Raw genomic sequence first — 12,495 nt, 5'->3', positions numbered from 1 at the left:
GAAATTTGGGTTGTTCGTCCAACCTACATTATAAGTATTACTGTATGGGTTATTTTGAGATCTAAAGTTATTATTACCCATATAGTTGACTTGTTCCTTTTCTGTTGTGGGATTGAAGGATTGATATTCTGTATGCACACCTCCTCTGCTTGAGTCACACCTCATTACTGGATGTACCTGCGTAAAACCAAGAAAACTATCAATCATTTTATTGAGAAGTTCTACCTGATTTGACAGCATAGTAACTAAGTTGACATTATAAACGCCGGCTGTTTTTGTTGTCTTAGTCCTCATGACTTGCCACTGATATTTATTTAGTGACATTTCTTCAATGAATTCATAAGCCTCTTCAGGTGTTTTGTTGTTGATGGTTCCGCCAGCAGCTGCGTCAACCATTTGCCGAGTCGAGGAATTCAAACTATTGTGGAATGTTTATACTTGAAGCCAAAGTGGCAACCCATGGTGAGGGCACCTTCTCAGTAAGTCCTTGTATCTCTCCCATGCATCGTAAAGTGTTTCTAAATCCATTTGCACAAAAGAAGAGATATCATTACGTAATTTAGCCGTTTTAGCTGGCGAAAAATATTTTAGTAAAAATTTCTCGGTCATTTGTTCCCAAGTAATGATAGACCCTCGTGGTAACGAGTTCAACCACTATTTAGCTTTGTATCTCAATGAAAAGGGAAATAACCGAAGACGAATGGTATCATCAGAAATGCCATTGATTTTGAATGTATCACAAAATTCAAGAAAATTCGCCAAGTGCATGTCGGGATCCTCATCCTGTAAACCATCAAACTGAACAAACTGCTGTATTATCTAAATTGTGTTAGGTTTTAGTTCGAAATTATTCGCAGCAATGGCAGGTCTAACTATACTAGACTCAGTTCCTGTTAAAGAAGGTTTAGCATAGTCATACATAGTACGTGGAGCAGGATTTTGATTAGCTGCAATTGCAGGAGGCAGCTGATCGCCTGGATTTTTGGCCATCTCTTCGGTTGGGGTTTCAGAATCGTCTTCTGCTCGTTCTCCGTTATCGTAAACTACGCCTTATTTCTCTTTGATTTTTGCGAATTGTACGATCTATTTCTTCGTCAAAAAGTAATGGTCCTGATGGGTTTCTTCTAGTCATAAACTATAAAAACCTGCTAAGAGAGATAAAAAGTAAATTAATAAATAATAAAATAAAATAAATTTGCAAGAAAAATAGATGGCTAAAGTAATAAAAATTTAGTGTTCCTAATATTTCAGTTTCCCGGCAACGGCGCCAAATACTTGAGAGCGTGATTCGTAACAAGTAATAAATATTTATAATGAAGACCAAACCTAGACTAACTATTATCATGACGAAAAGGAAAGCGCACCTATCGAACAATAGTATAGTAATGGCGAGACCGGGATATCGTACCCAAGGGAACCAAAAGTACTAGTAATAACTATCTTTTTATTATCTAACCTAGAAATAATAGGGTTTGTTTACTAAACTAATTATCTAAACTAATTAACTAATTTAATTAAAGCAAAGAGAAAATTTGGAAAATGACTTGAAGAGAAGCAATTGATAAAGACGACACCCAAGGAGGAATCCCCCTGGATTTCACTTGTTATCTGACTTTGAACCGGACGATTTATTCACTTGACTTGTTCCGTAGAGATCCCTAAGTTAAGTTATTATCCCTATTCAAGACTAATAACGTTTAATCCCTAGATTGAATAACCAAGACTTTTCTCTAATTAACACTACAGGGTTGCATTAACTCGATCTATGGATCCCCTTATTAGGTTTCACCCTAATCTGGTAAAATATCATAACCCAATTTCTAGGTATTCGATCAACTCTGCTTAATTATGCCAAATCTACTCTTAGGCAGGGTCTATTCCTCCTCTGCATAAGCACACAAATCATGAATTAATACCCGGAATATTAACTCGAGCATTAAGAACACATAATTAAGAACAAATCAAGTATTTATCATACAGTTCAGATAATAATAAAAAGATCCATCATAGGTTTTATCCCCCTTAGGTATCTAAGGGGTTTAGTTCATAATAGAATAAGAGTACATCTGCAAAGTATGAAAATAAAAAAAAAACATAAAGAAAACTCTAAAACCCCTGAAGGAATTCTGAGAGAGATCTTTAGTCTTGAAGTACCTCCGACTTTTGAGGTTGATCGTCTGGCTTCCTTCAAATAATTCACGGCGTGCGGTTCTATATTCCAGAAAAGTTCTAGAAAGAGCGGCCCCCTTCTAGGTCACACTTAGGGTGTTTATAAGCTTTGGATTGGCTTTCTTCCTCCCTAAGTACCCTTTTATGTGTAAAATACAACTCATTGAAAAAGGGACACGCCCGTGTGCCACGCCCGTGTGACGTGATTACCAGGCCATGTTCGATCCATTAAATTGCACATGACCGTGTAGGCTTAATGGCCAGGCCGTGTGAATCATGAAAACCTTGGTCGACACCCCCGAAGGCCACGAGCATGTGAGATACCCGTGTGGCAAGGCTTAGGCCATGTCATCTTCTCGATTTGGCCCGTTTTTTCCCTTTTTAGCTCGTTTTTGGCTCCTTTTGACTCTTGGTGCTCTCCTGAGTACAAAACATGAAATAACTGGATTAAGAGCACCAAAATCCACAAATCTAGTAATAAACATACATAAATATGCTAAGTATTTGGGGTATATATATGTATAATTTGGCGTTTATCACTGATCAATGACCAAGAGACACTCTCGTGTCTTAGGCCATGTGGACATTTGAAATAGGGACACACGGCTTTGTCCCGGCCCATGTCTGTGCCCGTGTAACTCTCTGACTTGGTCACACGGCCAAGCCATATGCCTGTGTCCTAGGCTGTGTACCCTTCGAAGTAACCTCACACGCTCATGTGCCAAGCCGTTGTGCTAGGCCATGTAACAGCCTGACTTACGACCCTTTTGAAAGCTATAGGGGCACACACGGCCATGTCACCTAACCGTGTGTCACACACAGCCGAGACACACGCTCGTGTCTCTGCCCGTGTGGATGAAAATAGGCCATTTTACAAGCCACATTTCTCACCCAATTTAGCATCCACTTACACTCAACATTGTGCATATAATCAAACCATCATAATGTACAAAAACCATGCATTTTCTAGCCTTATACAATTGGTATGCACACATACAACCAATATGCCCTTAGGCACCTCAAATGACAGTTCATAAATATTTTCAAATATGAACACAATTGGATCATTTATTCAACAAGGGCTTGACCAAAAATATACCATAATTTGCCACTTGATTTACTCATTAAGACATACCAAAATGTACCATATATGGCATACAAAAACTTGCTCAAAATGGTCATATAATTTACATGTAACTGGTGCACTAAAACATCATATAATCCATTCATACAAGCACCAATTCACAACAATTCAAGGCTTACACAAAGTACATATTCAAACCACCATTTTATCTTCTATGATTTTACCATATTAAACCATACCTCAAACATATAAGGCAACCTATATGCACATCAAAATATACCATTTCACGAACACAAGGCAAAAATGCAAACCAACCAAATGGTAACTTCCACAACCAAATCAGATAGGCTAACATTAGCCATTTACATGCCATTATAACCAAAATTAAACATCTGCAAGTACAGAAGAGCCGATAGATAGTGTGATAGATCTTCGACGACTTTCCAACCCCAACGAGCTTTTGATAACTACGAAACATAGAAAAATAAACACAAAGTCAGCATTTCATGCTTAGTAATTTTGGAACACATATAGTCTAATCTTGCCAATACAATATACAATCATAAAAAATGTATAGCCCAATCCAACATGAGAATAACTAGCTCAAAAGCTTATATATGTACATTAATACTCTTAAATTTTCACAAGGTACACATTATCTACCTTTCATCAAACCAATGTAATTTACATTGAAAGCTCTTACTGAAGCTTACACGAGATAATAATACGATGGTTGACACATCCCTTTTTGTAATTCGATAATCGAAGTTATCCCTTTTCATAATTCGACAGCCGAAGCTATCCCTTTTCATAATTTGATGGTCGTCACCATCCCTTTTCATTGTTTCATGGTTGTCACCATCCCTTTTCATAATTTGATAGCCGAAGCCATCCCTTTTCATAGATTGATAGCCGAAGCCATCCCTTTTCATAGTACGATAGCTGAAGCCATCCATTTTCATAATTTTATGGTCGTCACCATCCCTTTTCATAACTGATAGCCGAAGTTATCCCTTTTCATTCGTTGATGATCATCGTTACGTCATTGAATTTTTCCATCAACATACAATTTAATATTATGCAATAATAGCATTTAAATCATAATTGAAAACTCTATTTTAACGTACGAACTAACCTCAACAATATACGTAGAAAATGAAGTCGACTAATCCGAAACTTTTTCTTTGCCTCGATCTAGGGTCGTACTGGTTTATCTTGATCTAAATGAATAAATTCAGCTCAAAGCAATATCATTCTATTCAATTCAATTTAATTCAAATTCCTATTTTAGCAAAATGACAATTTTGCCCCTATACTTTTGATTTATTTATAATTTAGTCATTAGGCTCGTAAAATGAAATTCATGTAAATTGATTAATAAGTTAATATATTATAAAACATAAAATTAAAAGCCATAAGTGTTCATCTTTTTGGTTGAACAAATATAAAAAATAAAGCAAGAAAAACAAATCCTTTAAGGGTTAGGTGAAAGATTAGATTGATTAAGGTAAGTAACTAGCTCGATTTTTGATAATTTTTACGTTTTTGAGATGTTGCAATGTAATGTACAAAGCCAATGCTTGAATTTCTTATTTTGATGAATATTTTGAGTTATGCCATTGATGAATACTTGAGCGTTGTGTTTTGTATTGGAATTTTTGATGATTTTGAGTAATTAGCGTTAAATTACAAAAATAATAAATTGAGGGACTAAAATATGAAAAAAATGAAATGTATGGACTTGTATGAGCATGGGTAACATTCGACCTAAGCATGTTGTGTGCAAATTTTGCATGTTTTGTATTTTGTGTAATTTGGACTAAATTGTAAAAAGTGTTAAATGTTAGGGGTAAAATGGTAATTTTCACATTTATGTGTTTCTGGGCTAAATTGAATGAAATTATGTTTGAATAAGTTTGATTTGAATATTTTTAGATCAAGAACCAAAGAGATCAGATTTGGATCAAGGGAAACCAAAATTGTCGAATAGTCGTCCCGAATTAATTATCGTTGTCCGAGGTAAGTTTATAGGCAAATAAATGTTGTAAATTTCAATATATGTATATTATAAATGCTAAATTGAATTATTATACTTGTTTGACAATGTGCTAAAATGATATATGTTTAAGAGTAATGGTTACGAGTTCGATTCGATCGAGTTACGACATCCGAAAGCCCTGTATGAGCCTTAAGAATAGATAGGATATATATGTCATGACATAGGATTCTGATATGTGATGTGCAAGTAAGACAATGGCATATATATATGTGTGCGAGTAAGACCACTTTTAATATGTTGGTATCGATATGTGATTCCGATATATGTGTGCGAATAAGACCACGTCTAGTACATTGGCATCGATATGTGATTACATGTAAGACCACGTCTGGGACATTGGCATTGTACAAAATGTGTGATTATCCAAGCATCCAATTCAGTTCCGAATGGTTCAATAGACAATGATAAGTTGTGATCGAATGTGTAATCGAGCTAAAGTGATCAAGTATGTGATAATTAATTTCCTATTTGAAATTAAGGTAAGTTGGCTATTTGGTATGTGATACAAATTGAATATGATACAAGTGAATATATGTGATTTTAGAAGTGAAAATTTAATTATGTTATTATCTATATGTGCATTCGTCCAATTTGAATTTGTGGCATAATATTATCTATATGTGCATTCGGCTAATTTGAATTTGTGGCATAATTATATGTTTGATAAATGTAATGGCAAGTTTGAAATTGTATTTGAACATAATAGCAAAATTTGATTTTGTTGTATTGAATTATAAATGTCATTGATTTGTTATTTGCTTATAACTTACTAAGCTATGATAGCTTACTCTGTGTGTGTATGTTTGCCTCTATTTTATAGATTTTTGGAGTCAAGTTACAAGCTCGGGGATTGTCAGCGAAGTTTATCACACTATCGACTATTTTCGGTACTTTATAAGTTGAATTTCGAACCTATGGCATGTGTAGGCTATATTATATTTGGATATGTTGATTTTGGTATGAGTATATATATAAGCCATGCGAAAATGGATTGTTTATTTATTTAAGTTCGATTTCAAGGTTTGATTAAATTATGGTTATGTTTGGTTGTGGTTTTGGTGATTCGGCTATAGTTTATACATAGATAAATATATGTGAACTTGGTTGATATGCTTTGTTAAGGTTTTGTTATGTGGGTTGATATTAAGGTAAATTCGGTTATGGCATATAGAGGAAGTGAAGTTGATATGTTTATTAATATTGAGGTGTAGTAAGTTTGATTATGGATGAGTTTATTTTGGCAAAAAGGTTAAAGATATATGTGTATTTGATGAATGTATGTTTGGCTATGCTATTTGACTATCTATGTTTGGTTTATGATGGCTAGAATGGATATGTTTTAACTATTATATGGAAGTCATATTAAATGACCGAATATATATATAAATTGATTTAGTTGTGTATATGAAATTTTGGCATGATTTATAGCATATGGAATTGACATGTTTTGATTTGGTTAAATTATATGAAAAATTATTAATCGTAGTCGAGTGAGCAATGTATGAATTGATTATGTTGCAAGTGAAATTTGGTCATTTAGATATGATAATATGTATTTGTAAAATTTTGCTTTGTTAACCATGAGGTATATTTCAACTTAGGCTAATATGCGCATGTAAGAATGCTGATAAATGAATGTATTGTTGTAAGTTGAGTACATGAAAATGAATTATGATTAATGTTTATATTAAGTGCTCAAATGCCATGTTATTTAATTAATATGTTCAGCTAATAGAAATATAAAGTATATGCGATATGATATGTTTTATGTTAATGAGATTAGTAAAATAATTAAATAAATATTATTGATATGTTTAATTTCTAAAGTATGATTAGTATATGTGTTATAAGTGGTAAAAATCATGTTGGTTTTTGTTTGGTTAAGTAATGCAAATCTGTAAATAATGAAAGTTGAAAACTATATGGTTTAAATTAATATGGTCTTATGTGCATAGTGATAAACCATAATTTATACATATTTTTATCCCATGCTTAGCACATGGTTGGATGATTTCTCCTTAGATTTGGTGAATTTGATGCTCCTAATCCTTTAATTTCATGTTTTATACTTAGGTGAGCATAGGAGAGTAAAAAGAATGAGAAACAGGCCAAAAATGGAGAAAATGGACCAACATGTGAAATCAACACGGCTTGGACTTCCTTACACAGGTAGACCACACGCCTTGTCTATTTAACAGCCTTGAACACGGAATGAGAAATCGAACACGGACGTGTCACACGGGCGTGTCCCTGTCGAGCCCAAGTTTAGTCCTATTCGAAAAAGGCCACTTTCGAGGGCTTTTATTCATTCTAAAGCCTATTTAAACACAGGAGAGGAGGATTACAGGGGACACATAGAGTAGGAGCCAAGGAATTACTCGAAGAAAGCTGATTGATCCATCTGAGAAGCCAGATTCACCTTCAAGACTGAAGATCTCCGTTCAATTCCCTTCAAGAGTTTTTGGGTTTTCTTTTTGTTTTGTTATCATTATTCTTTTGAGATGTTTTCTTTCATAAATATGAACTAAACCCCTTAAATACCTAAGGGGAATGAAACCTAAGAAGGATCTTGTTATTACTTTCTGAATTGTATGATAAATATTTGACTTGTTCTTAATTAAGAGTTCTTAATTCTTGCTTTAATATTCCAGGATATTGATTCAAGTATTGATGTGCTTATTCAGAGGAGCAAAAGTCCCTGTCTAAGAGTAGATCTAACATAATTAAGCAAAGTTGATTGCACGCCTAGAGATAGGGTGACAAGATTTTGCCGGATTAGGGTGAAACCTAATAAGGGAATCCATAGATCGAGTTAATGCAACACTAGGGGGTTAATTAGAAAGAGATTTTAATCAATCAACCTAAGGTTAGACATTGTTAGTCTCGAGAGAGATAATAATATAAATTAGGGTTTTCTACTGATCAAGTCAAGTGAATAAATCGTCTGATTCAGAGTTAATAACAAGTGAAGTCTAGGTGGATTTTTCCCTTAGGTATTGTCCAAATCATTCAGTTTTCCCAAATGTTATTTCCCTAATTTACTTCCTCTGCATTCTTTGTTTAGTAATTAGTTTAGATAAAACAAACCCTTTATTTTCAGGCTAGATAATAAAAAGAAAGTTTATACTAGTACTTTTAGTTCCTTTGGGTTCGACATCCCGGTCTTGCCATAAGCTATACTACTGCTCGATAAGGTGCGTTTGCCTTTATCGTGATAATAGTTACTTTTCGAGAACAGACATTCATAAATTATAAAACTTATCACGATTCACATCACACCAAGTTTTTGGCGCCGTTTTCAGGGAACTAAGATATTAGGAACACTCGATTTTTATTACTTTAGCCATTTTACTTTTATTGCAATTTAAAATTTTTTTTCTTTTCTAATTTTTCGTTTATTTGCTTCTGGTAGGTTTTTATAGTGTATGACTAGAAGAAACCCATCAGGACTATTACTTTTTGACAGTGAGATTGATCGCACAGCTCGCAGAAACCAAAGAGAAATAAGGAGAAGCCTGAGATACATAGAGGAAGAGCAGGAGGACGATATTTCCACCACAACCGAGGAGATGGCTGAAAATCAGGAAAACCCGCTACCTCCTGCAATAGTTGCTGATCTAGTAAATTAGAATCTTGCTCCACGCACTATGTATGATTATGCTAAACCTACTCTAACAGGAATTGAGTTAAGTATAGTTAGGTCTACTGTTGCTGCAAATAATTTTGAACTGAAACCTAACACAATCCTAATGATCCAACAGTTTGTTCAGTTTGATGGTTTGCAGGACGAGGACCCAAACGCTCATTTGGCGAATTTCCTAGAGTTTTACGACACTTTTAAAAACAATGGCATTTCTAATGATGCCATTCGCCTTTGGTTGTTTCCCTTTTCATTGAAGAACAAAGGTAAACAGTGGTTGAACTCATTACCACGAGGGTCAATCACTACTTGGGAACAAATGACCGAAAAAATTTTACTTAAATATTTTTCACCGGCTAAAATGGCTAAATTGAAAAATGATATCTCTTCTTTTGTGTAGATGGATCTAGAGACACTCTATGATGCATAGGAGAGATACAAGGACCAATTGAGAAGGTGCCCTCACCATGGGTTACCTTTATGGTTGCAGGTTCAAATGTTTTACAATAGCTTGAACCCCTCAACAAGGCAACTTATCGACGCAACTGCTTGTAACGCCCCCACACTCGAAACCATCACCGGAGTCGAGCTTGAGGGGTTACCGAACATAATTTATCAAATTAAGAACTTCAAATTACTTGTTTCTACATTCACAGCTTTCTAGCTACCCGCGTAACAATTACAAGAAAAATCATATCTCCAGTTACGAAACTCAAAATCAAGATCCGTAAATTTTCCCTAAATTTATACTCATATATATATTTACTAATATTTTTCTATAATTTTTGGTTGGGCCAATTAGTACAGTTTATTAGTTAAAGTCTCCCCTATTTCAGGATTCGACTGCTCTGACCTCTATGTATTACGAATCAGATATCTCTCTATACAGAATTTAAATGACTATGAGGTTTGTTTCTATTAAAACTAGACTCAACAATGAATCTTTACATATAAATAATGACTTCTAAGTATTTTCGTAAAATTTATTATGAATTTTTAAAGTCAGAATAGAGGATACAAAAATCACTCTGGCCCTATTTCACAAGGTTTCAAATATCTCATAAAGTATAATTTATATGCCTGTTTTTTTTAATCCATATGAAAATAGACTCATTAAGCTTCAATTTCATACTTGCTCATCATTTAATTCCATTTATACTATTTTTAGTGATTTTTCAAATTCATGTCATTGCTGCAGCAATATTCTATTTTAAGGCAAATTTCATCTTTTCATGAGTTGTTATGAACTAGATAACCTATTAAACTTCCATGATATCAAACATGATCTAAATTTAACCATCACCATGACTTATTAATATCAAACATTTTCTCAACCAATCATGGCCATATCATAAAATTATTTACACAAAATAAGTATATTGCTATACATGCCATACTTAAGTTTTACAAGCCATTTACCCAGATGAAAGTCCTTTGGATAGTGTGATCGAACCTTCGACCCGTCCCGATTCCCGAGCTGGCTTGTTCAAAACTACAGTAAATAAAGAGGAAGGAGTAAGCATAAATGCTTAGTAAGTTCATATGTAAATAACAAGTAACATAACAATACAAATATACCAAACAACTTTAGCATGGTATCACCAAAACATATATCACATTTCTAAACATCATTCATCATCTTACCACCTTATCGTTGTTGTATCTATTTTCAACCCGAGGGTTAAGAACATACCTGTCCAAAGTGTCCATTTCACAACACTTACCAAAACGTCGCTTGCATCTTAAGTGTTCTTCCATTTCACTAGAAATTTCACCCGTTGAACACATCGGAAACAACTCGGATACATAGATAATTTGCACATAAGTGCCTCATATGTAATCAAGAAATCATGTAACCCGCCCCTAAGTGAACTCGGACTCAACTCAACGAGCTCGGGCGTTCGCATCCATACGGGAACTTGGACTCAGCTCAACGAGTTCGGATGCCTAGTTACATTTCACGAACTCGGACTCAACTCAACGAGTTCGGATGCTCAACCATCCTAGTGACATGTCACTTGTATCCTAATCTATTCCTAAGGTTCAAACGGGCTTTTTCTCTCGATCTCACATTTGCCGTCTTCCATGGAATATCGGAACCGATACTCGGTAGCAATTCATATTTATCAAGTAGTAAACATAATTTGCATATTACTCAATATTAACCACAAAGCATAATATTTCACGATTAAAAATCAGCATATCATATAATTAACATTAATAACTTAAAAATAACATTTATGCTACATTATTTACACATGAACTTACCTTGGTACCAAAATATAAAGATTTTGCAATTTAGTCCACAATCTTTTCTTTTCCTCGATCACGACTTGAATCTCGTTTTTCTTAATCTATAATACCAAATTAATCTTATTTAGTACATACATTTAACAAAAAAGCATTTAATACAAACTTTAAAAAAATTACACTTTTGCCCCTAGGCTCAGGAATTAAACTTTATTCCTTATTCCTATGTTTTATAACATGCTGATCACTTTTCCCTTCTATGGCAACATCAAATTCTCTCTCTAACATATACTTGTGACTATTAGGTATTTTTGCTGATTAAGCCCTTTTACTCGTTTTCACTAAAAACCGAGTAGCACAAGTTGTCTAACATAATTTAAAACCCCATATTCTATCATAAAACATCAAAATACACAAATTTCACCTATGGGTATTTTTCCAAATATAAACCCTAGGTTGAATTATTGCTAGCATAAGCTTAATCGAGCTACCGGGATTCCAAAAACGTAAAGAACATTAAAAACGGGGCTTGGAATCACTTACTATGGAGCTTGGAAGCTTGAAACAAACCCTGGCTATGGAGAACCCTTGAAATTTCGTCCTAATGAAGAAGATGGACAAAAATTGGCTTTTAATTTTGTTTTTAATTCATTTTAATAACTAAATGACCAAAATGCCCTTACTACTAAACTTTCCAAAAATTCCATCCATGTCCAATTTTTGTCCATAGACTTAGAAATTGGTCAAATATCTATTTAAGACCTCCTAATTAATATTTCAATGCAATTTCATACTAAAAACTTCTAGAATGCAAATTTTGCAACTTATTCGATTTAGTTCCTACTTTCAATTTAAGCACTTTAGGCATAGAATTTCATCACGAAATTTTCACACAATCATGCAATCATATCATATTCATCAAAATAATTATAAAATAATTATTTTTATCTCGGATTTGTGGTCACGAAACCACTATTCTGATTAAGCCCTAATTCAGGATATTACAACTCTCCCCCCTTTTAAGGATTTTCGTCCTCGAAAATCTTACCGATAAACAGGTGTGGGTATTGGTTTTTCATAGGTTCTTCAGGTTCCCATGTAGTCTCTTCTACCCCATGCTTTTGCCACAACACCTTTACAAGTGCAACACTTTTATTTCTTAGTTGTTTGACTTTTCGAGCTAAAATCTTAATCGGTTCTTCTTCATAAGTCATATCCGGTTGCAGTTCAATTTCTATCGGTGAAATTATATGTGAAGGATTCGAACGATACCGACGTAACATAGATACGTGA

General features: G+C 34.1%; 2 non-coding genes across 2 annotated transcripts; one reads left to right on the top strand and one right to left on the bottom strand.

The window, feature by feature from the left end:
- Positions 1-454: 454 nt before the first annotated feature.
- On the top strand, positions 455-561 carry LOC121209087 (small nucleolar RNA R71). The gene has a single exon (XR_005904204.1). It is a non-coding gene; the product is annotated as a small nucleolar RNA R71 (small nucleolar RNA).
- Positions 562-9,319: 8,758 nt separating this feature from the next.
- On the bottom strand, positions 9,320-9,426 carry LOC121208989 (small nucleolar RNA R71). The gene has a single exon (XR_005904108.1). It is a non-coding gene; the product is annotated as a small nucleolar RNA R71 (small nucleolar RNA).
- Between the last annotated feature and the right edge of the window lie 3,069 nt (positions 9,427-12,495).

Source organism: Gossypium hirsutum, chromosome A10 (assembly GCF_007990345.1).
Source record: "Gossypium hirsutum isolate 1008001.06 chromosome A10, Gossypium_hirsutum_v2.1, whole genome shotgun sequence".
Classification (NCBI taxonomy): domain Eukaryota; kingdom Viridiplantae; phylum Streptophyta; class Magnoliopsida; order Malvales; family Malvaceae; genus Gossypium; species Gossypium hirsutum.
Note: the sequence above shows the minus strand (reverse complement) of the source record. Positions and strands in the feature narration are given on the sequence as shown.